The sequence below is a fragment of the Eumetopias jubatus genome, unplaced genomic scaffold (genome assembly GCF_037043125.1).
Source record: "Eumetopias jubatus isolate StellerSeaLion01/CBP00866 unplaced genomic scaffold, mEumJub1_p1.0 scaffold_1, whole genome shotgun sequence".
Lineage (NCBI taxonomy): Eukaryota > Metazoa > Chordata > Mammalia > Carnivora > Otariidae > Eumetopias > Eumetopias jubatus.
The window spans coordinates 92,510,033-92,534,083 of NW_028274807.1; the positions used below are offsets into that span (position 1 = coordinate 92,510,033).

At 43.3% G+C, this 24,051-nt stretch overlaps 1 protein-coding gene and 1 pseudogene across 3 annotated transcripts in view; one reads left to right on the top strand and one right to left on the bottom strand.

Annotated features, from left to right (window-relative positions):
• Positions 1 to 24,051, top strand: part of PLD1 (phospholipase D1) — a 199,727-nt gene that overhangs the window by 5,126 nt on the left and 170,550 nt on the right. The window lies entirely within an intron of this gene.
• On the bottom strand, positions 2,236 to 3,661 carry LOC114206977 (heterogeneous nuclear ribonucleoprotein F-like; annotated as a pseudogene).

Sequence of the window (24,051 nt, forward strand, 5' to 3'; positions counted from 1 at the left end):
ACCCACCAGTTGGGATATGTAGATGGTAATATTTCAAAACTAGGAACATGGAGCAAGGACTCTAACCCCAACCTTTACCTCGCCTCAATCCCAACACCAACCTGCTATTCTTGTGGCTGGAAATGCAGGGTGATGGGGCACTGACTAAGCAAAGCAGGTCTTTGAGGCTTGTAAGGCACAGCTGGGCTCCACAAAGTCCCCACTGGGAGAGAGAATGACTATGGGCCTCAACCTTAGGCCAGAGAGCTTTGATTCAGATCCAGAGGACTCTAGCACCATATGGTGTAAGACAGGTAACTTCAAAATTCTCTATGCCTTAGTTTCTCCATCTGTAAAACAGGGTTAAAAGTCATACCTGTCTCACAGGACTGTTGTGAAGACTGCAGGAAACAATGCCTAGGAAGTGTTTAGCATAGAGCCTAGAACATAGAAATGGCACAGGAAATGTTCGGTCCCCTCTTTCACACATTGCCCTCCTGTCTCTGTCCCAAATTGTGTAGGAGTGACATCCATAAATAACTAAGCAAACTGGAATTGCTCCTAGAGTAGACATGGAGATGTGGCCCTATGGGAATATGGCCGAAGGAGAAATGAATTTTGCCTGGGAGGAAATCTTGAATGAGAGTGAGATTTCATGAGACCCCGGTGATGAGAAGTAGTGGGAAGACTTCTGGAAGCAAAGCTGGTTATAACTAGAGAAAATGAACTGTGTGCCTTTGATAATTATACTTTTAGGGCATAGGTTTTGACATTAGCTAGAAAATTTGCTTTTTCTTAATCCATAAGCGTGGCATGGCATGTAATAGAAGAACCCTGATTCGTTGTTTTTTTTTTTAAGATTTTATTTATTTATTTGACAGAGACACATCGAGAGAGGGAACACAAGCAGGGGGAGTGGGAGAGGGAGAAGCAGGCTTCCCGCCGAGCAGGGAGCCCGACGCCGGGCTCAATCCCAGGACCCTGGGATCAAGACCTGAGCCGAAGGCAGACGCTTAACGACTGAGCCACCCAGGCGCCCCACCCTGATTTGTTTAATAGAAGCATAGTATTTAATAGGAGAAGCACAGTTTATTGCTCTTTACCAATGAGTGTATGTATAGAGGTGTGTTTTTAAAATGTATTTAGAATTAAGAAGAACAGAGTATATTCCCCAGGTAGGAGTGAACTAGCTCATGGTATGTCAGAAAAACCCCCTTCCGGTCACATTCTTCAGCTTCACATTATATGGGAGAAGGGCATTGCTGACACCATTATCTTTATAGGGCTGTGGGTAATACCTATCCACACGAGTCATGGATGGAAGTATAGACCATTCGTCAACAACCTGGACCAGCTATTTTCATGCTTTAAAAAAAATTATGGTTACCGTTCTCCATCCCCACCCCTAAGAACCACTTTTCTAAAGGCGCTCTTCTGTGAAATCCTAGTATGTAAAATACCCAAGGGAGAGCTGTTCTTGACAGTTCCTAGATGGGGACAGTGAGCTGGCTGCCTCCTCCAGTCTTCCCTCCCTGACTACCACCTGGCACCAGCTGCCCCTCAGCTCTGGAACCCCAGGGCTCCTAGGAGCAGCTGTGAAGGCACTGCCTCAGTTTTCACCTTTCCGAACTGCCACTGCCCATCTCTTGGGATTGTCAGAAGGGTTCTGTTTCTGGAACACTCCAAGTTGGGTTCTACCATAGGGCCTTTGCCTGGCGCTGTTCCCTCTGCCTGGGACACCCTTGTTCTAAGGCCCTGCATGGCTTGCATCTTTTTTGTGTGTGTGTGAAAAAATCTTTATTTTAAGAAAAAAATTTAGTTAACAAAAAAATTTAACAAGTTTCACTTAGCAAAATACACCCAAAAGGAAATCACAGTACAAAGAAAGTTTTAAGTCAAGGCCTCACCAATTCCTACCGTATTAGTAATGTGTCTCAATTTTCAAAACTAACTTATTTTTAAAAGCTTAAACTTAAGCTAAAAGATTTTAAATGAAAATAAACTAGAATGAACAAACATGAGAAATGTTCCTCTTTGAATCAGGGATCTAGCACCTTGAGTTTTCCAAAAAAGCACGTCTCCCCAATGCGTTCACGGTGATGTGGTGTAAAAGATCCATTTAATGTACTTAAAACTACTTTAACTCAGATAACATCACTCTGAAGTACACTACCAAAATGTTAATTGAGAAAGGCTGAAAATAGTTTTAGTTTACTCAATATCACATGCTAGAAGAAAGTTTGCATGAGAAAACGCTGAAGAGGTAATTTTTTAATCCAGATTTCACAAACTCATGGTGCAAAATGGGTCCCACAGCTTCCTCTAGAGTAATAATTGCTTTTCACTGCTTGTTGGCTGCCTGTGAAAATGATTGCAGTAACTCAAATGCTCCTACAAAACTAGTCATATCCACCCATGCTGTTCTGGCCTCCATAGCCAGCCCCATAACAGCCGCTCACAGACTGGCTCTCAAGGCCACTGTAAGTGGACTGGGCTGACGCCCCCATGCCTTGCATCATCTGGCTGCTCTATGCCCCATTGCTGGTCCCAGTTGTGGAATTCAGGAAACGTTCTATGTATCTATGTTGCATGTTGGCCTGGTCTTTGGACATAGCTGCCACAGCTTCTCCGTGAGTGGCAAACTCAACATCGGCTTCGCCCGTCACTCTTCCATCAGGGCCAATCTCAGTATGGACTCTCACAGGGTTGAGTGGAAAGAAGAAGTTGTAAATGTCACTCTCTGTGGCTGTGTATGGCAGCCCTCTCATGTGGACGCAGTGTCCAGTGGTACTCTGGATGGTGAACTCGCCGTCTCCGTATCTGTGGTCGTACATGCCCGAGAGACAGTAACTGAGGTCTCTCCCGAACAGATCAGTGGTGAAGCCGTAGCCATCGCTGAGGCCGCTGTACTCCTCATAGCCCCCATAGCCTGCACTATATGCACCAGACCTCATCCTCTCCAGGCCCACTTGCTTGACAATGCCAGTATACCTCCTGGCTGTGTCGGGGCGGTCATAGGGCCCCAGCTGCTGTACAGACATGAATTTCAGAGGGGGGATCTGAGTATGACCTAACTTCTTCCTGACTGCTCTTGAACACTTCAATATGCCTGTGCCCTGCTCTCTCCTTGTGCTTCCCTAGGGCCTTCTCAGCTAACTCCTGGGAGGCAAACTGCACAAAGGCTTCCCCTGTAATCTTGCCCTCAGGGTCCACAGGCAATGTGATCCCGTTTGGCACAATTTCCAACCCTGAGAAGAACTGAACAATTTCTTCCTTGGTGCATCCAAATGGGAGTCCTCGGAGCCGCAGGAAGCCATCATTGGCAGTGTCGGCACTGTTTGGACGGCTGTGCTTCAACACCCAATCCATCTCGGTTCTGTGGGATTTGAACACCTCAATGTACCGATATCCCATGCTTTCCCTATCTTTTTTAAGGGCCATTTTTACATCATCTTCTGATTCAAGTTCAACAAAAGCCTCACCACTCTGCCTGCCTTCTCTAGTGTAGATGAAATGAACGCCTGCAGCCCCATCATGAATTGTGCAGAAAGGAAATTCTGGACATCCTCAACAGAGCAGGACCGGGGCAGGCCACGGAGCTTGACCACAAAGCCGTCACCTCCCTCGGGGCCCAGCATCATGGACACTTGAGAGGACAGACGTCAAACAAGCTTGTGGGCAGCTTTTTGTGGCCTAAAGAACAACCGGGCGGGGGGGGGGGGGGAAGCCCACAGTCGGAGATGCTCCTGATAGGTAACGAACTGTCCTCTGAGGGGAGCAGGACTGATTTCTATTTTCATCAAACAAGCGCGGTTTACAGCCAAAAGACCCCTAATTCCACCCGACGCTTAAAAACGCAGAGGGCTCCGGGGAAAGTCCAGGTGCGTCTCTTTTTGTTATTAACCTCGGGCTCCGAGTCTCCACGCTCCCGCTCTTCACATCCGGCACCTCGATCGTCCCTCTGAGTAACTTCTCCAGGAAGACGCGGCCGGCTTGCATCTTTTTAACATTTAGGTCCATGAGAAAAAGTTCAAATGTTACCTCCCTAGAAAGGCTTTCCCTGACTGTGAGATCTGCTTCCCCACTCAGTCTGCTTTGCTTTGCCCACTGACTCATCCCTCCTAGCCCGTTATTATGGGTTATTTTTATCCCAGCACTTATCTCTGTCTGAATTCTTCTTTGGGCTTGTTTTCTCAAATACCAAGTTTTCTATGTAAGAACGTAAAAGCTCTGTGACAACAGGGACTTGCCTGGCACATAGTAGGTGCTCACTAATAACTTGTTAAGCGAGTGCCTCTCCAAATTGCTGTCATGAGTGTATGATGTTAGTGTGAACCCTGTTTTCCCAAATGGTTCCAACTGCTCTCCTAATTGTTCTTCTCTGACCCTGCCAATGTTATCATGTTCATGTCAATGATTCATTGCGGAGTGTTACTGCCATTTGGAAAAAGGGTCACTGCTGATCAGTGGGAAATAAAATCTGTGGCTTTCTATGTGAATGTCACCTTTCATTTTCAGAGAGCTTATAAGGATTTGATTCAGCTGCACCCATCTGTCCCATGGGTGAATAATCTGTGACAATTAAGCATGAAAGTACTGTAAAGTAAACCTGATCAATTTTGGGAAACTTCTTTTGAGTGTTAGGAGGGGCAGTTTTGGCAGGGTGAGGGGAACCTGGGGTGTGTGCATCACTCTGGAAGATACCAGGCAGCCAGAAATGCATGTTGGAGAGGTTTGCCCTGTCCGATCTCACCAGAAGGCACTGAGCAGGCTTGACTAATGGCGAGGTAATTTTTGCAGATCTATTGCCGAGAAGGCTAATAGGGTTGACAGTGAAAGCTGTCACCCCGTGTTTGTGGTGGTTCCTGCTCATGCTGGTGTTGGAGAGTTTATGAAGCAGAGTCCTTTGATGCCGTCAGTGCTCAGCATGTGCTCATGCGTGTAAGGTGCGGTTCTGCCTGCCGGGGGCTTGTGGTGTAATTCACTCGGTCGGCTGAAGGCAGGACTGAGTCATGCAGCTGAGGCATGCCCCATCACCTGGAATGGGCTGGCATTTTGTAATGATAACATGTCCCAGTTTTTTAAGATAGTGGTTTTCGAGCTGCTCTATGTTTCAGGGGCAGGCTAGGATTGGAGCTGGGCTGGGGTCGGGAGGCAGGGAACAGAGTTCTGGAGCTTCTCTAAACCCCACTTACACCCAAAGCATCTCATTAAAAACCCATAATTTTGTATATTTGCCTTTTTAAAAATAAGCTTTTTATTTTTATTTTTTTAAAGATTTTCTGTTTATTTTTTTGGGAAAGAGAGTGAGCAAGAGAGAGAGAACACGAGTGGGGGGAGGAGCAGAGGGAGAAGCAGGCTCCCCGCTGAGCAGGGAGCCTGGACATGGGGCTCGATCCCAGGACTCTGGGATCAAGACCTGAGCCGAAGGCAGATGCTCAATGGATGGAGCCACCCATGTGCCCCAGTAAGCTTTTTAGATTTACAGAAAAGTTGCAAAGATGGTGTATATGGGTAAGGTATGGTTTCCTCTGTTATTAATATCTTACACTAGAATGGTACATTTGTTAGAATTAATGAACCAATATTAATGCATTATTAACTAAAGTCCATACTTTATTCAGATTTCCTTAGCTTTTTCCTAGTATCCTTTTTCTATTCCAGTACCCCATCCAGGATACCATGCTACATTTAGTAGTCCTATCTGCTTGGGCTTTTCTTGCCTGTGATTGTTTCTCAGACTTTCCCATGTTTTTGATGACCTTGATTGTCTAAAGGGGTACTGGTATTTTGTAAAATGTCCCTCAGGCATAAATTTTTATCATGTTTTTCTCCTGATTAGACTGGGATTATGGGTTTTGAGAGGTAAAATACCATTCTCATTGCATTGTATCAAGGGCACGCATTATCAACATGATGTATTATTCCTGATGGTAATTTTGATCATTTGGCTGAGGGAGTGTTTGTTAGGATTCTTCATAGTCAAGTTATTTATTTTCCCCTTTTCAATACTGAACCCTTTGGAAAGAAGTCACTGTGTGCAGCCCACACTATTGAGAAGTTATGCTCCACCTCCTAGAAAGGGTAGTAGCTCTATAAATTATTTAGTTTGTGTCTGCATGGGAGATTTATCTTTTCATCCTTATTTATTTATTTAGTTATTCCATTACTTATTTATATCAGTGCGGACACATGGATACTTATACTTTTGATTATATAATCCAAAACAGTTATTTACTTATATTTGGCTTTTTTAGGAATTTTATTCAAACAAATAAAATCCTTTTATTTAAAAATGTTAGAAAACTATTGTTTTTTTAAAAAAGATTTACCTCTTTTTTTTCCCCTTTAAATATCCTTTTTATGCATATATTGATTTGCAGCAATAAAGATGAAATTATCACTTAGATTTTTTTTATTTTTTGTAGGAGTAAGGTGAAAATATATGTATTTCAGTGGTTTTTTTTGGAGGAGTAGAGGTCAAAAGGCATCTTTTGCCCTACTGTATACTGAGTTTGCTCTCAGTATTTTAAATTATTGCTGAGATCAGCTGTAGGGAGATTTGTAGTCATCGGTCTTTTAAAGATTTTATTTATTTATTTAAAAAGCATAATTGGGAGAGGGGCAGAAGGGAGAGGGCGAGAGAGAATTTCTAGCGGACTCCCTGCTGAGCACAGAGCCTGACCCAGGGCTTGATCTCAGGACCCGGAGATCATGACCTGAGCTGAAACCAAGAGTTAGGTGCTTAACCCACTGAGCCACCCAGGTGCCCCTGCAGGCATCTGTCTTTTAAAAACTCCTTAGGAAGTGGAAAAACATACATGGGTTTAAGAGTAATTTTTGGTCTTCCTGTCTTTTTTTCTTTAGATTTTTCCTTAAGTAGAAACTTTCAAAATGCTGCTCAGCATACTGTCTTACTGCTGAGAGAATGGTAGACTTGCTACAGGAGCCCCCACACCAGTCTTCCATGCTTTCTGTTTTTTAAGACAAATCTCTGGTGTGTAGTATTTTTCTCTATTAATAAAGTTAAAGAGACTGTATGTAAACTTATATCTCACCCCTTTTTAAAACATCTAAAAGTTGGGCGCCTGGGTGGCTCAGTTGGTTGGGCAACTGCCTTCGGCTCGGGTCATGATCCCAGAGTCCTGGGATCGAGTCCCACATCGGGCTCCCGGCTCAGCGGGGAGCCTGCTTCTCCCTCTGACCTTCTCCCCTCTCATGCTGTTTCTCTCTCTCTCTCTCTCTCAAATAGATAAATAAAAATCTTAAAAAAAAAACCAAAAAGCAAAACATCTAAAAGTTGAACGTGTCCTCACCTGCCTATTGACCTGGCTTAAAATAAAGGAAAAGCATCCTAAAAATATTTCATTCCCTTTACTTCTTTTAGCGTTCTAGATTTTCTTTTGTATTTTATTAGTTAATTTTTTTCTAAAATTCAGTGCTTTTAGGCGTTCTTGTTTCTGTCCCAGTTCACACACACACAGATACTTTATTTTTTTATTTTTTTTTAAAGATTTTATTTATTTAATTGACAGAGAGGGAGAGAGACAGAGAGAGGGAACACAAGCAGGGGGAGTGGGAGAGGGAGAAGCAGGCTTCCCGCTGAGCAGGGAGCCCGATTCAGGGCTCAATCCCAGGACCCTGGGATCATGACCTGAGCCGAAGGCGTTGCTTAACCAACTGAGCCACCCAGGCGCCCCTTACACACAGATACTTTAGAGAGTGGTTTTATTCGCAGGCAAGTTCTCCTTTTTTAAAATCAAATTTGTGGGCAATTATATGTGGAGACCAGGTGACCTGGCCATTTGGGCCGGAGAGATGCTTCTGAGTCCGGTATTGGTTAGTGGCTTAGTGTGCGGAGGGTTTCGCATGTAGCCCTAGTGCTCTGATGCCCCAGTGAGGACTTAGTCCTCCTACAAAGAGTGTGAGGCCCATTCCAGCATGGCTGACCCCATAAGTGGACAAGTGAACTCAGGCCTGTGAATCAGTTCCCAGTAGGACCCAGAGCTGGACCTTGACATCTGTCTAGACAGGCAGAAGGGGTTTACTATTGCAATCCATAAAGAGTAACGGTATTAATTTAGAACATGTTGAGAAGTCATTATTATATTGCATGATAATTAAGCACAAGTTAAGCATAAAGGATAAGCACCTCACTTAATTGCCTGTAATTAGAATTATTTTAACACAACCAGATCAGACATTGAATTCTCATTCTTTCTCATCAAACTGGTGCCTATATTAATACTATCTTCTGATTCCACCCAGGATTTTTTTTCTCAATTTAATTTGTTTATTCACTAAGTCATAGACCATTAATCTGATGACTTCTATATAGTAAACGTTTCCTTACACAGTGATTTCCTAGGGCCAAGGACCTAGAGAGGCTATGAAATTTGTCTATAACTAAAATGATCGCATATTCAATGAGCAGGAATGACCAGAAGTGAATATAATTTTTTGTCTTTGTCATAGCACATAAGCCAAGCTAGGTCTGGGGCAGGGATGGAGCTGCATTGCTTCAGATAAGGCCTGGCCTCTTTAGCCTTGGGAGTCTCTTCACCACGCCCCCAGAGCTGATGTGCAAGGCAGGTACCAGAGCCCCAGGGTAGAGAGGATGGTGCCCCCCTCAACTGAGAGTGTTTAGGCTCTGAATTAGCCTCTGGGCTCTTCAGGCACCCTGGAGCCTCTTCTCCTCAGAGGGTAGGCTTGGAGAACATTGTTTCCCAAAACAGAGGCTTGGTTTTCTTCAAAACGTAGATGCACTGCTTAATGCAAAAATGAGTTTAGAATTACATTAGTGGAATATGTTTAAGTGATCATAATTTACTGAGCACATTCTCATCATTTAGATTTGCAATGCCTCCCACAGCATTTAACTGGTCCCCTTTTATCTTATCAAGCCCACTTTCCTGCTGTGGCTGATTATACAACAAAAGGACAGCCTTACTCCTGTATGGGTGAGCGTTACCTGGACTCAGTAGCCTGAGCACTTTCCCCTTCCCTTTAAAGTGTCTTTAGGTTTCACATTTTAAGGGATCAGTGATACTTCCATTTATCTATCGTTTTACAAATGAGTCATGAAAAAAATGGAAAATGGGTTTACCCATGTGATGGCTCACATGACAGCCATCACAAAACGTAAGGAAGAATGGCACTTAAGGAGTAGTAAGCCTTTAAAGATTGAGAGAAAAAGAATAAATTCTCAAAAAATTTAACCAACTTAAGTCAACTTTAAATAGGAAGCCCAAAATAAATAAGTGAGAAATTTAGAAACTTACATCAGTAAATGCCAGCTTTTTTTTTTTTCACATTATTAAGGTATTTGCAGATGTTTTGGTCAAAAGCTGCTTCCTTAAAAATATGCATTTAAAAGAATGATAGCTACAATATGGTATGTTTTTAGAAAAGACAACTTTCTGAGTCCGCCTCTAAATCCATTCTGTGAGCATAATTTACTTTTTCATAGTCCTGGTGAGACATTTGAGGTACACAAGTTCAGTGGCTGATTATTCTTCAGTTCTTGCAGGATCTCCTTTTCCACAAGCAGGACATCTCTAAGTAAGCCTCCTGGACCAGCTCCACTAATTCATCCTTTTGAAGTTACAGACTGAAAAAGACCTGATTTGTTAATTGCACAATTTGTCATTCTTAGGCAATTTAAGTGCATTTCCTACAACACACGGGCGCTTATACATGAACTTAAATGGCTTATATTCACAATTAGAGACTGTGGTCATGCTGGAAAGAACTCTGGTCTGATATTCATGGTAACCTGAGTTCTGATTTTGTCTCTGCAACTGACTTGGGGTGACCTCTGGGCAATTTATTTCGGAAATTCCACTAGTACTCCTGTCTGTTTCAGGCCCTGCATCTGAAGCTGGAATGAATTAACCTAGTCCTAGTCACTAGGCTCGGGGGATTTACAGTCTAGTTCAGTGGTTCTCACACTCCACTGCGCATCAGAATCCCCTGGAGGGCTCATCAGAGCCCAGTGCTGGGCCTCACCCCTAGAGTTTCTGATTCAGTAGGTCTGGGCTGGGCGGAAAATTTGCATTTCTAACAAGTTCCCAGATGATGCTGATGCTGCTGGTTTGGGGACCATGATTTGAGAAGCACTGACCTAATGGTTTAGCTGCCACATCAGGAACCACAATTCAAAGATGAAATGCTGTGAAGTAAGTATAAGTAATTCATAGTGGAAAACAGGGTGTGGAGAAGAGGGTCAAAAGATGAATGAACAGCTGGAGATCTAGGAAGCCCTAATGGAAGAAGGGGAGGTCGAGCAGGATCTTGGCAAGTGGATAAAGCCTTGACAGGTAGGGCATTTTGGGGGATAGCACCATCCCAGTCTTTTGATGGGATGGGGAGTACAGGATGTGTGTGGGAGCAGGGGGTAGTCTAGCATAGGTGGACTGAGTGTTGGTGTCTGGGAAGGAACAACCAGAAACAGATGGAATTGAGAATGAGAGAGCCAGGCAGTTAAACTAAACATGCTTTTGGTTTTTGGATTTTGGCATCAAGGGAAAAGCATGATCAGAACCATGCTTAGGAAGAGCAACCCTGGCACTGTGATGAATACCTTGGGAAGAGATGGTGACTTCAGGAATTATTGGGGCAGCCCAATCTCCACGCAGGGACCGGGCTGAAGAAGAGCATGAAGCTGGGAGGGGTACAGTTATGGGATGGATCTGCGCAGAAGCCACAGATGTGGGAGTTGATTGGCTCCTGGGGATGAGGGAGATGGAAAGGTCAAGAGAGATTGAGGATTCAAGCCTGAGTTGTTGGGGAAGAAAGAGAGTAGCCGGATCCCTCAAGTGAAATAGATTGGATAAGAAAATGAACACGTGGAACCTTGGTTTCTTTAGGAGGGCACTTGGACCAGAGGCTTTTAAAGGTTTCTTTCTGTTTGATTGTAATCAATGTTTTGGTTGCTGCTTGTCTGAAACAGTGCGGCAGCTATTGGCATAAAAAGCAAATGGCCTGTGTGTAACAGGCACTAATATATTGATTGATTGGTTGATCCTGGATGATTATTGGCTCTAAAATACATCTGTAAATAGCCTTCTTTTTGAACTTACAGTGTTCCAAGTATGTTGACTTGTTCTTGCTCCTATTTTGTATCCTATGCATGTGGACATTTTCTGCATGTGTTTCTATATAGATATTTTGAATAAGTAGAGTAGATATTTTAAATCTTTTTTGGCTTTTTCTCCCACTATAACAATCACAGCATATATTGATAGACTTCCGCACAACCCTCTCTTTTCATCCACTGGATTATAAACTCCTTTTGAGTAAAGGACATGTCTTACTCATTTTTGTCTTCCTCATTGCACTCATCATGAGTGAATGTATAATGTGGCCAGCAAGTCCTGGAGGAACTGGATTGAACCACTGAGTAAAAGTCAATTACTATCTGTTTCTTTAGTGGGAGACAAAATGGCTCAGGCAATAAAAAGTATTAGTTTAAAGAGAAATGGAAATTCTTGTATTTTAAGAGGTTGAAAGAGGAAACAATTCAGTAGACTTTCAGGACTAGAACATAGATATTCATGGACACTTTAGGAACCACAAGCCCATAAAAACCAGGAGAGCTTTCAGTTCTGTCAGTTCTGTCTTAAATTAGCCATTGAGCCCCTTGGACCAGACTTTTCAACTCTGGGCCTCAATTTCCTCATTTTAAGGTTGTGGTTGTCATAAATTATACAATTTTCTACCTGTCTGCACACCCTTAGAATTCTAAGCAGTGAACAGGGATGAGCAAAGCAAAGCATCAGGGATGGGAAAGAGTATGTATATTCTTTGTAACCAGGGTGTGACATGCTAGCTAGAGGCCAGTTTCAGAAGGTCATTACTGCTCAGATAAGGAGCGTGGACTCTATCCCATGGGAAAGTCATGTGTGAGGTGGTTTAATAGGAATGCTATCTGGGAGCAAGAGTGAAGGCCCAGGGAGAGTCACACCGGGAAGCAGGTGTTACTGAGTTAGCTGTTGCTAGGAGCAACTAGTTGCTTGATTCCAGGGGATCTTCTCAGGCGAGGTCTTAGGAAATGTCTCTCAGCACAGCTCACTTGGAGAAGGTGAAGGGAGAAGCTTTTGTCTGTTTCTCGTCTCCCACTGATTGAAGGCAGCTTCACTTTTTCAGATTGGGCGTGCCTAATTGCCAGGTGGAGTCCCATGGGCACCTCATGAAGCAATATCAGGGCGGCCTGGGCTGTAGAGGCCCTGTCAGGTTGCACGTATATGAAGCTGGTCGGATTCTTCACGGGACTGGCTGCCATCCCAATGGCAGGAATATGAGGTGAGTCTGAGAGGATTTGAAGCAGAGCATAAAAGGTGGCAGACATAGGGAGCTGTGGAGGGATTTGAAACAAAGGAACCGGCTAATCAGATTTATGCAGTGGGGTATATGTTTAACAACCAACTCTCCAGAAAAATAAATGTGTGTGTGTGTTGGTTATAAATTTTCCTGATGTAAAGGATGTGTAGCACACAATTTACAAATGAATAATAAAACACACAATTTTCTTCATTGTAAAGTCCATATAGCTCATTGATTCTGACAGGTTTCTGCCATTTTGTCTCCCACTAAAGAAACAGATAGTAATTGACTTTTACTCAGTGGTTCAATCCAGTTCCTCCAGCATTAGTTTTTGCTCAACTCTTGTGTGTATAGCCCAACCTATGGTTACAACTGATGAAAGAGGATAGTTGATGTTTCCTTGTTACAGTATGGAGTAAGATCAAAGTGAAACAATGAAGGCGTGTCCAAGAACTTCACTTGTTCATGAAGCATCTTTGTGAATTGGCTAGTATTAAAAGAATTATTTCCTCAACTTTTCATTTTATTCACAGTGTACCTACCATAGGCACCACATATTTAATGAACGTTTGCTCCATCAGTTTTTTAAGCCCAGATTATCAACAAAACAAAAGTCAAACTATAATTTATAGGGCTTGTCAGTTTCCATGTGAAACCACTCCCATTATAGTCAATTTCAAGTTATAGGGAGTAGATGTCCCATAGCACATTTCACAGTATTTTCACATATGGGTAAAATGGACCTAGACAATCTCAAGGACATAGATATTAGTAAAATGTATTAAAATAGTAAAGAAGTGATGAATTTTGAGTACTTACTATCTTTGGATTTAATATAACTTATTTTATTCTAAGTTTATGTAATATAAGTTTTCATAATTGCTGTTTAACAACCGAGTCATAAAATTTTTAAAGACTTACCAGTCAGATCTCAGGAGCCAGGATGAGCTAGCCCGGCACACTACTGGAGTTTTAGTTTTAGAAGATCACTTTGGTAGCAATCTGTAGAAATATTTTGAATGAGGGTGGGGGGGAAAAGTTTATCTGAACTATAGTAGGGGTGAAAAGTAGAAGACAGACTTGGGGAATGTCTTCAGACTCTGCTAGCATGAGGGTTCACATGAAGTCAGGTTAATAGGGATAATGCAGACTTCACTGGTCTGCATTCAAATGTGGATGTGTAAGGGACCTTTACTAAAAGTCTCCTCCAGGTGCTCTAGGAGTCTGAGAGATACCTGTGCTTGCAGAGCCCATGTCTTTGGCAGTCTTCTGCTTTGGCTTCTTTGTTGATGACCACGGACCAAAAGGATTTGAGGGTGAGGCCCTGCCCCTGCCATAGCTGTGGGTACTTTCTTGGAGAATGGGATCCATGACAAGGAAGCCATGTGTCCGGCCTTATATTCCTGAGTTTGCAAATCTGAGGGAGGAGGCACTAGAAAGATAGGGGAACCTGGTGTGTACCTTGGACGCTTTGCATACATTTGCATCAGGAACCTGACACTGCCAGGTTTTTCCATGACTCACAGAGGCGAGGGGCCAGACAGCCTTCTCCATGTCTTCCCGCAGCTGCTCTCTGCTCGTCTCCACCGCTGTGGAGCTGGGCCCTGAGACAGCCCCTTTGCCCTCTCCTGGCTTGGCCCCTGGAAGTCACAGAGGTCTCTCTGTCTGAAGGGGGCCTTCCCCCTTGCAGATTAGCTGGTGGAGATGAATGCCCGAAGGCTAGGAGCCCCCGGATCCGTCCGCACCCCCAGAGTGGGTGAATTTCATTTGCGGGTCATCCAGTCCCCACCACTCTGAGTAGAAAAATAACGTGGAGTAGATACAAGGGTGGACATGGCCCCTGGGTGCATGGTGGACCCAGGAACTGAGGTGTGGAAAAAGGGGGGGGCGCCATGTGTGTGGTGGGACTGTGGGAAAGGGAAGGAGGATGGAATTGAGAGGCGAGGCAGAGTTTGATCGTGTTCAGTTTTGAACTAGATAAAATAGATGCCTATGGAACAACTAACAGTGCAGGGGTTTGGAGGCATTCGGGAGAAAGAGAGGAGAGGAATGGGGGTACTGCGAGTCAGAAAGCTGGGGAGGCCGGGATGGAGACGCTCCTCCCGTGAGAATGTGGAATGAGAGCCATCGACAGGTAGACTGGTCAGAGCTCAGAACCCCAGGGAACCTCAGCGTTCTGGAATGGTGTCGGGGCCAGGGGCCCGAGAACCGGACAGGGAGAAATGTCCGGGGAACTCCGAACAGAAGGAAATGGCACAACGGCGCTGAGGCCCACCCGTCGTGGCTCAGGCTGGGAATGGTTTGGCCCGTTGTGTTCACGCGCACAGCTTCCCAAGTTTCTTTCTTCAGAGTTACGATTATGCTCACTCACCTCCTTTCCTCCCTCTAAAAAAAAAAAAAAAAAAAAAAAGAAAGAGTCAGAGACTCTGCAGTTATCAGAAATGCCCCAGGGTCAGGAAGACACCTGACACTTTAGCACCAGGTCAATACTTTGATCGGCCTTCTATAGTCTGTGTGAGGAGTAAACAAACTTTAAGCTAAAGGGAAAAGTCAGCTTTTTCCTGTTTGATGTTTCTTGCTGTGTTTTCCATATTAATCACTCATTTTCCCCCTTGGTCATGGGTCTGATATTTTTTCTCTCCGTTGTCAGCTGCCTGGTGTGTCAGGCAGTTTTTCACCATGATAGAGTGACACAATGGAGCTCAAGCAGGCGAGGTTACCACCAAAAGTGTGTGCCGCCCTTGGTGGTTCAATTCATGAGCATCCAGAAAGCCCAGGGCGACTGAACTGAATTACAGGCCTTGAGATGACCGTGTGGTGTGCGTTCAGCAAAAACTCTACCCTAGACATGTTCAAGGGTTGTTGGTTTGGGAGAAATTAGATGAGGCCACCATGAAAAGACAGAGCCTGTCTAAAGGGATAGTAGAGTGAATTTTCTACATCACAAATCTGTCAAATAAGTGGATTTGGATGTGACCACAGGCTTGCCATATGAAATTCTACTCCATGGGAATTCAAGTTAGTGGCTTTGAAGGCTTTTTTTCGCAGACTGTGAAAACGTTCTCGTATTCTTTTGCCAGAGCATAGAAGCACAGAGCAATAAAGATGGACTTCTGTAGCTGTGTGCTCTAGTTCTCTTAACACTCAGTGTGTCCCCATGCACATAGCAGTGGGATTAAATACAGCTATTCCGTATAATGCATCAACATGGATGTGTTAGTCGACTGCTACAGGAATAGGAAAACTAGAGAAAAAATTCCTTGGATCAGCTAGGTATTGTGTTTAGCTTAGAGACCCCCCTCCCCCCATAGTGGCTTTACTTGTCATGGAAGCATGCAGTTTTGACCCGGCATGATGGTTGCAGGCATCCCCAGCTGGTGGCTCTCCAGCTCTCCAGTCTTGTGGAGGTTGTGGCTCTTGTCCATGTTGGCTGCTGGAGCTCCAAACCTCATATTTACAGAGCAGGCAGAGGAGGTAGAGGGGGAAGAAGGGCCTGTTGTCTCCCAAGAACCTGCATCAGAGTTCTGTCTCTCTTACGTACATCTCATTGGCCAGAGCCGAAGCACCATGGCCTAGCTGCAGCACTGTGATTAATTCACTCCATCTCTAAATTGTTATAAATCTCATCTTTTGAAAAATTAATTCACCCCCAATCTTCTGCTCTACTGGTCATTATTGCAAGAGATTGCAAGAGGGTTCATGGAAGAGTAAGATTCTTTAGTTTCTTTCTGGATGATTCTATGCCAAGAGGTCTTCCTCTGTCTTCTCAATAGTAATAACTGCAATATCATGAACCAGTCAGGGTTAACACAGAGGCAGAGCTAGTCGGTTATATGGATTAAGGGATTTATTATAAGGAGTTGGCTTACTCAGTTGTGCGGCTTGCTAAGCATGCTTGAGATCCGTAAGAGTTTTGACATTCAGGCAGTCAAGAAGAGTCTATCATGAACGGACTGGATCTTCAAGAACAGGAGCTAAAGCTTGGAGTCTCTGGATTCAGGGAGGGTTTAAGCCTTTTTTTAAAGAGCTCTCAGCTAATTCCGTCAGTCCTATTCAGTATCATAATCTTTCTTTTGACTAAATTCAACTGATGACATGCCTTAATTATACCTGCAAGATCCCTTCAAGTAGCACTAAATTCATATTTGATTGAATAATTGGGGAAAGGTGTGTGTGTTCCTGCCTTCCTTCTTTCCTCCCGTGCTTGAGAGAGACTGTTCCTTGCCACCAACTCGTACTGAAAACATACAAGAAAGGTAATTCTGGGACATGTAGTTTAGGCTAGCCAAGTTGACACACCACAAAGCCATCATATACCATGATTTAGTTGTCATCTAGAGAGAGCTGGGGTAAAAACCAATCAGTGTTTCCTCATTTCTGATATTCTGGAGGAAGGTGGACTGATCTTTCATTGGTAGCTAATGAGAGCCTGGTATTTTGCATTTTAATTATTTTTCTGCTTTGTTTTCCCTCTCTTTTTATCATAGATAGTTAAGACTTTATTCTTCATGTTTTCATTAAGCAAGTAAAGGGCTTTGAGGCTCATCAGCCATTGTGAGCTTATCAAAGTTAACAGAACTTAAAATTTGCTTTTAAAATTATGGCAAGATGTCCAATTTTTTAATCACACAAATCATTTTTCTCATCTGTACCTTTTCCATCTTCTGCATATAGAGATGTGAATGGTGCCTTCCATTCTTTATTCAAACCAAAAATAGCTTTGTAACTAAAGGAAAAATTAGCACTGCAAGTTTGTTTTTCCTGATGAGACTGAGATGCTCGTTGATCTTTTATTGGAAGAGTTCTCTATGTTCTTTTTAAAAATAATGGCTCTATTGAGATATGATTGACATGCTATAGAGTTCACCTTTTTAGAGTGTACAATTCAGTGATTTTTAGTATATTCACGAAGCTTTGAATTAATCACCACTAATTCCAGAACTGCTATATTCTTTTATATTAAGTATAGCTATGAATATCTTAAGACAGTGAAGGGTTTGAAAAATTTAATTCTGTTATCCGATTTAAATTCACTTGAAAACAGAAGTTGGTGACTTTTGGTAAGGGCAGAGGTGCAAGTGGTTGAGCTTAATTTTGTGAAAAGAATATACATGAGGTCTTCATTATGGGATTTACTACCAAATTTAAGTATATTATTCCCTCAGATGTAATTCAGAACCGGGGCTTTCATTTGTTTGTTCAACAAATATTTAACGAATGTTACTCCGTGTCAAGCTAGTGTCCGATGAGACTTTGTCAGAAACCTTGTGGTCAGGTGGGTGGAGGGATTGGTAAAGTCACTTCGAGTCCAGGGGGCACGAAGCTGCTGGAGCTGGCAGAGCCCCCATGTGTGGAGATCCCATAATTGTGGATTTGCAGGAGGGAAGGGACCACAGGTCTTAAGAACACATCTGAACATTCCATGAGAAACCCAGGTCTTCTTAGGGGCTGGTGTAACAGCAGATAGGGGCAAAGTTACTAAGGTCTTCCAAGAAGTGGACACAGATTCTGGAAAGTGCAGTGAATGTTGCTGCAGTTAGTGAGGTATGAACTGAAGGGTTTCCACTGCAGTGTGGTTTGCATCCTCACTTCCTTCCTGTCCTCTCGTTAAACATCACCTCTCAGAGAGGCCTTCCCTGACCATCCCTCTGAACGAGAGCCCTGTCCTGCTCCATCACTTGCTCTGTTTCTTCTGAGCTCTCTGTTACATATCTGTCATTGCAGCCCCCCTCCCCACTGTTGTTAACATTGCCAGCCCCATTAGAGCAAATGTCTTGTTTTGTTTGCTGCCCCTCTCCCCAGAACCACGTCTAGTACTGTGTCTGGCACGTAGTGCTAATAAAGATGTGTTGCATGCACGGGTGAAGGATCTACCCAGAGGTGTGTGACGTAAGAACCTCCCCAAGGTTCCCACCTCCTGACTCCATTATCTTCGGTGGTTATCATTTCAACATAGAGTTTTGGGGGGACATTTAGACATTTAGGCCAAAGCCAGACCTTTCTCAAGGTGGCAGTCACATGGCTTCATGCGAACATCCTCTCGACCTCTCTGTCTCTTTCTCTGCCCCAGCCCAGGAGTCTCAGTGCCAGAGCATATACCATGTGCTCTGCAGTTTTCGGGCACTTTGAATAAGGTGCCCTTCCTCCCTTGTCTGCCCTTCTGGAGTGTTCCCTGACCACCCATTTTCCCTGCATGCTGAACCGCTTCTGTCCCCTCCTTTCCTGCACAGGTGTGCTGGTGCCCAGTATACTTTTGTTGTTGGGCCACGTAGGCAACCTCCTCCATGGGTTTGCCAGCTTTTTGAGGACTGTCTGTGTCTGTCTTACTCATTTTTGAATCCTCAGTGCCTAGCAGAGAGTAGGCATTCAGTAGATCCTGGAACGAAGAGATCGAATTCAAATACGCAGTCTTATTAATGGTTGCCAACCAACCAACCCCTGTAATGGCCACAGAGAATTTACGTGCAGACACATCACTGGACTTGGCCATTATAGTATATAAACGGAATTCTAATAAGCGCAGGTGTCTTTGGCAGTGATGTGTTTTTGTAGACGTGGACACCCACAGCTCAGCAAATGTGTCAAAGCTGTTTTGTCTAGGCCCGAGCTGAGTTTCGTCATCATTTTGACAGTGCTCTCCTGGATCAGTGTTCAGGGGACCTGAGAAGTTTTTGAGAGCAATTCAAAGAATGTGTAATAAAAGTTTGTTACTCAGTTCTATTTGTTGCTGCATTGTTTTTGTCTGTTGGTTTTGGTTTTTCTTTGGGGAGTTAATGAGAGACAGGCTGTTAGAAAACCAGAGGCAAGCTGTTTGGTTTATTGACGTGCTAACTGAATGAATTCAGCTGTGTGAGTGATCTGGGAATCCTGGGCATGAAGCTAAAGTTCATGCCTGCCACCTCCCTGGCCTTGTCAGCCTGTGGACCTGGCCTGGTTTCTTGGCGGTTGGTAAACTGATAACTCCTGTTTCTATCAGCCATCTCCTCTGTTTACAGGTCCACATATCCTGCCTTTAGTTCTCGAAAAGAGAAAGTGGGTGCACTCACAAGCACACGGGATCTTTTCGTTCTTCCCACTGACAGTCATAATAGTTTTTCTAAAAAAGATCTTTCTCTCTCTTTTTTTTAATCCAAATTAGTTCTTGTATGATCTGAATTTCATTAGATAATCAGAGAAAAGATATTCCATTTTCCCAAATGAGTACCCAGGCACAGTGAATTTGCTGCTTCATAGGAGGTGTCTGCCCTCATCCTGCATCAACCTACCCTGCTTATACTGGAACTGCCATCCCCCTGCTCCAAAATATACACCACAGCATGAACATTAAACAACACGAACATGAATACCCTACTGTGAACATTAAAAAGGGAAAAATGTCCTTAGTTTTATTTTCTGGGCCATGTTGACATCAAATAAATTATAACATATGCAAATATACTTTAGATTCCTTTACTGGTGCATAAATTCACTTAGGTTATTATTGTGGTTGTGAGGTTTTTCTGGGGTGCTGCATTTTGTACAGTCAGTTCTTGCAGTGTGAGAGAAGCATCAGCTACTTGGGGGGCAGCCAGGTATTGATTAAATGGAGAAAAAAACAAACAAACAAAAAACACCCCAAACGGCAGGAATTGTCAATGGAAAGTAATTTGATCTTAAGAAAGAAGGGGAAAAAGTACTCAGTGCAGATAGACCATTTCAACAAAACTAGTTTGGAAAGTCAGCCTGTGTTGAACGCAGATGACCATATTCTAAGGAAGGAAATTCACCAGACAGCCTGATTTATGGTACGGAGTCAGTAAAACCCCAGCCAGATTCCTGTTAGTAGATACTTCCTTCCACACAGGCCTGCAGCCTTGGGCATCTCGGAGGGAGGCTAGCAGTGGAAAAGCAGAATGAACAGTGAGAATTCAACTGTAAGCTTCCCCAGGACCAACACCAAATTTTCTCATTCTCTGTCGTATGCCGTGTGCCTAGCATTCTGCTTGAGATGTGCACTCATAACTGTTTGTTCAGTGAATGGCTGTATGGATGCATTGGTGAATGTACAAGGTGCAAAGAATGGGTGGACAGAGGATGGAAGATTTAAAGCAATGATGACCTACGAATAAAGAGAGTTAATTAGCATGAGACATAACCACAGAGCAATGCATGTGTTGTATGATATATTTGCTTGGCTAGAACATTTGCTTGAGAGACCAGAATTGGTAGGGAAATTCCCATGTTACCTATTCTAGTCGAAATTTTGTCAGGTTGAGCTTTGTATTATGTATGTGTTATATATGTGTATATGTATAATAGACTTGTTTATTTGCATTTGGAGTATGTAATCAAACATCACAGTTCAAACAACATGAATGCTCAAATTAACAATTTTTATGGTGCCATCCAATATAAATTTATGATTATAATGTTGCTTTGAGGCCTAACAGATTCTGAAATGCCTTTTGAATTCTTAAATAGTATTTAATTATGTTAGGTTATTTTTAGGGTTCTTACTTGTTTACCCTATTCTAATTCCTTGAGAATTCAAGGCCCAAGTAACTGCTTAGGTCACTCAGTTGCTTTACTAACCCCTGATGCAGGAACGGAGGGTCGGTCTGCCAGCCGGTTCAGATAGGCTCCCCCATGGTTCTAGCTTCCTGAATCTTTTCTTCAGCTTTGCAGCTTCAGAAATCCACTTTCATGAATTCAGCCAGGGGTCAATGAACCCTACACGTTTGCTAGAAATCAAACTCACTGGGGACCGACAAAGACCAGGATACTATTTTATTTAAGAAGCTACTATTTCCATGTAGTTCAGATGGTTTATTGGTGAGTAAAATATTCTTATACCAGGAAAATGTGCCGTGAAACCACGTTAAGGTCACGGGGGTCTTCGGAGAGTACAGAGCGAAGGGACCCTGATGGCCTTAATCGGGAAGCACCCTTTCCACCTGGGAAGTTCTAACCCAGAGGCATTTGTTGAGTATCTGTTGCATGTAAAGGAAAGGGAGCTGACAGCTGTTGAACCCCTTATGCTGCAAACCTTGTGCAAGCTTCGTGCTTTTACACACTTGAGTTTACATGCTTGTGGCACTTAAATCACTGTGGAGAATATAGGGTTGAAAGAAGCAGCCTCTATCTTTTAAGGACATTCTAGACCTGTGCTGTCCAGTTTGATATGGATACGTGTGGCTATGAAGCACTGGAAATGTGGCCAGTCCAAACTGAAAATGTGCTCTAAGTGTAAAATGCACATTGGATTTCAAAGATTGAGTAAAAAAGAAATGTAAAATAGTTCCTTAATAATTTTTATATGAATCATGTGTTGAAATTATGTAGGATTTTTGGATAAATTCAGTTAAATAAAATGTCATTAAATTATTTTCAGTTGTTTCTTTTACTTTTTAATGTGGCTGCTAGAAAATTTAAAATGACATATGTGGTTCACATTTGTTTCACACTGTGTATATCTATTGGACACTGCTATTATACAGGTAAGGCACATACATAAATTGCTAGAACCTCACGATGGTCATTTAAATTGGGGTAAACTTTTTGAAGGATAATTTGGCAATAGCCCATGATTCAAAAATCTGGCTCTCGGAGTTAACTTACTGTCAGACATAGAATGCTGAGGCACACCTACCATTGTGTTGCACTTTTCCTCATTAGTTCCTCTGAAATGTTTATTGTACTGTCAATAGCTGTTTATTGATTAATATTATGCCAGGCACTGTGCGAAGCATTCTGAGTCCAATACAAAGATAAATCATGGAGAGTTCCAGGTTGGAATATTAGATGATTCTTGGTAAAGGGGGTAGATTCTATAGGCACCCAGTAACTGTGATACCAGATACAACTGCACAGACGTCTGAAGAGGTACGGATGTAGAGCTTTGGCAGCTCCAGAGGAGTGTGGTCACTGGCGTGGAGTGTGTGTTTGAGCTGAACCTGAAGAGTAGGAGGATGTGCATGGGCAGAGATTGGGCAGGTGGAAGGGATGGACTGGGCGGAGAGGTGAGGCTGGAGGGGTCTTGTAGGAGGAAAGGGGCCATTCACCTGCCTGGAACATGATGTTTGTGCAGAGGGGTATTAAAGGCCTGGACTTGAATAGCAGAAGATCAGGCTAAAGAATCTGGACTTTTCCCTGTAGTGCTTAAATGCCAGTGAGTGTGTGGTGCTTTAACACAGTTTCTCAAATACCCAATGAGCAGTCCGTCTAAAATTTTGAATGCACGAGAGAGTCATGGCATCTTTTTTTTTTTCTTTTCTTGAGAGTGAGGTGACTTAATGCTTAAATTTTTTTAAAGATTTCATTTGTTTAGTTGAGAGAGAGTGTGCAAGTGTGAGTAGGGACAGAGGGGGAGGGAGAGAGAATCCCAAGCCGACTCCCCACTGAGCGTGGAATCTGATCCAGGCTCGATCCCCCAACCCTGAGATCATGACCTGAGCTGAAACCAAGAGCCGGACACTTAACTGAGTCACCCAGGAGCCCCAGTGCTTAAATGTTTTTAAAATCAATTCTTTTGAAATAATTACTTTGAGTCTAGTTTGTTCAAATCCTTCTAATGTTCTGTTTATTTTGTTCTGAGTAGCAACTCGTTCTCCTTAGGAGTGGGAAATATAAGACCAGAAGGCATGTGTTAAGAGACAGGAGAATAGATTTTTTCTCTTCTAGCCAATTTGTCAGGATGGAAAATCATACCAACTCTTTGTCTTGTATTTCCCATTCCATGAAAATAAAGAACATTTCTACAGAAATTATTTTTAAGCAAGTGAGGGCAAATAGTTCCTAAGAGTCTTAGACCAGATGGGTACACACACTGTCCAAGCACAGAGAATTATAGAGGCCAGAGGGCTGAAGATGCTGGAGAGTGTTACAGTTAGGAGAGTGGACACAGGAGTCAGACACGTAGGTTCGAATCCCAGCTCCACCATCCACCAGCTTTTCTGCTCACTTCTGATATTCCCAGATCGATTTTTACCTCCAGCCCTTGACTGCTACCTTTTTGCTTTCCATCAATGCCCTGTGTGTTCTGCCTTTCCCCTCTACTCACCTTTTCGTCTGTGTTCCATTGCGTTGCCCCTCTCCCTGCTCTGCCTTACTTTCCTGCAATACCCAGTCCTGGTAAAAAGCAGGGTTATACAGGCATTACTCTGCACTCCCCTCCAAACAGCTGAGCATACCTGGGAAACACACACACACACACACACACACACACACACACCTCTGATGACATTAAATTGATCACTCCACCTCTCCAGTGGCACTCAGCACTCTTGGGCAATCCTATCACATTCCCCAGTCAATTCATTCTTTCCCTCTCCTGAGTAACTATTTCACACCTTTGCCTCTTTGCTCAAACCTCTAATAGCTCCTCCTGTCTCTCTCTCTCTGCTAATGATCCTGCTGCTTATTTCTCTAGGAAACTAGAGGCAGTCAGAAGAGCAGCACCTTCTCTTCCCACTGCCAAATCCTCCTGCCTTCACACATAATTCCGTCCCCCAAAGCCCTGCTCTTTGCCGTGGATGAGCTGTGTATGCTCCTGGCTGAAGTCCACCTTACTCCCAACTCACCTGGTCTTGTGCTCTTGTCTGTTCAGAACTTGGTTTCTACAGAATTCTCCCACTAGCTTCATCATTGTTCCTCTTTTCACTGGGTCATTCTTACTATTCAGACATTCTGTAATATCTCTCTTCTTTAAAAATATGCTTTTTAATCGTTTGTCTCTCACCAGCTTTGCCCCGCCTCTCTGTTCCTCTTTAT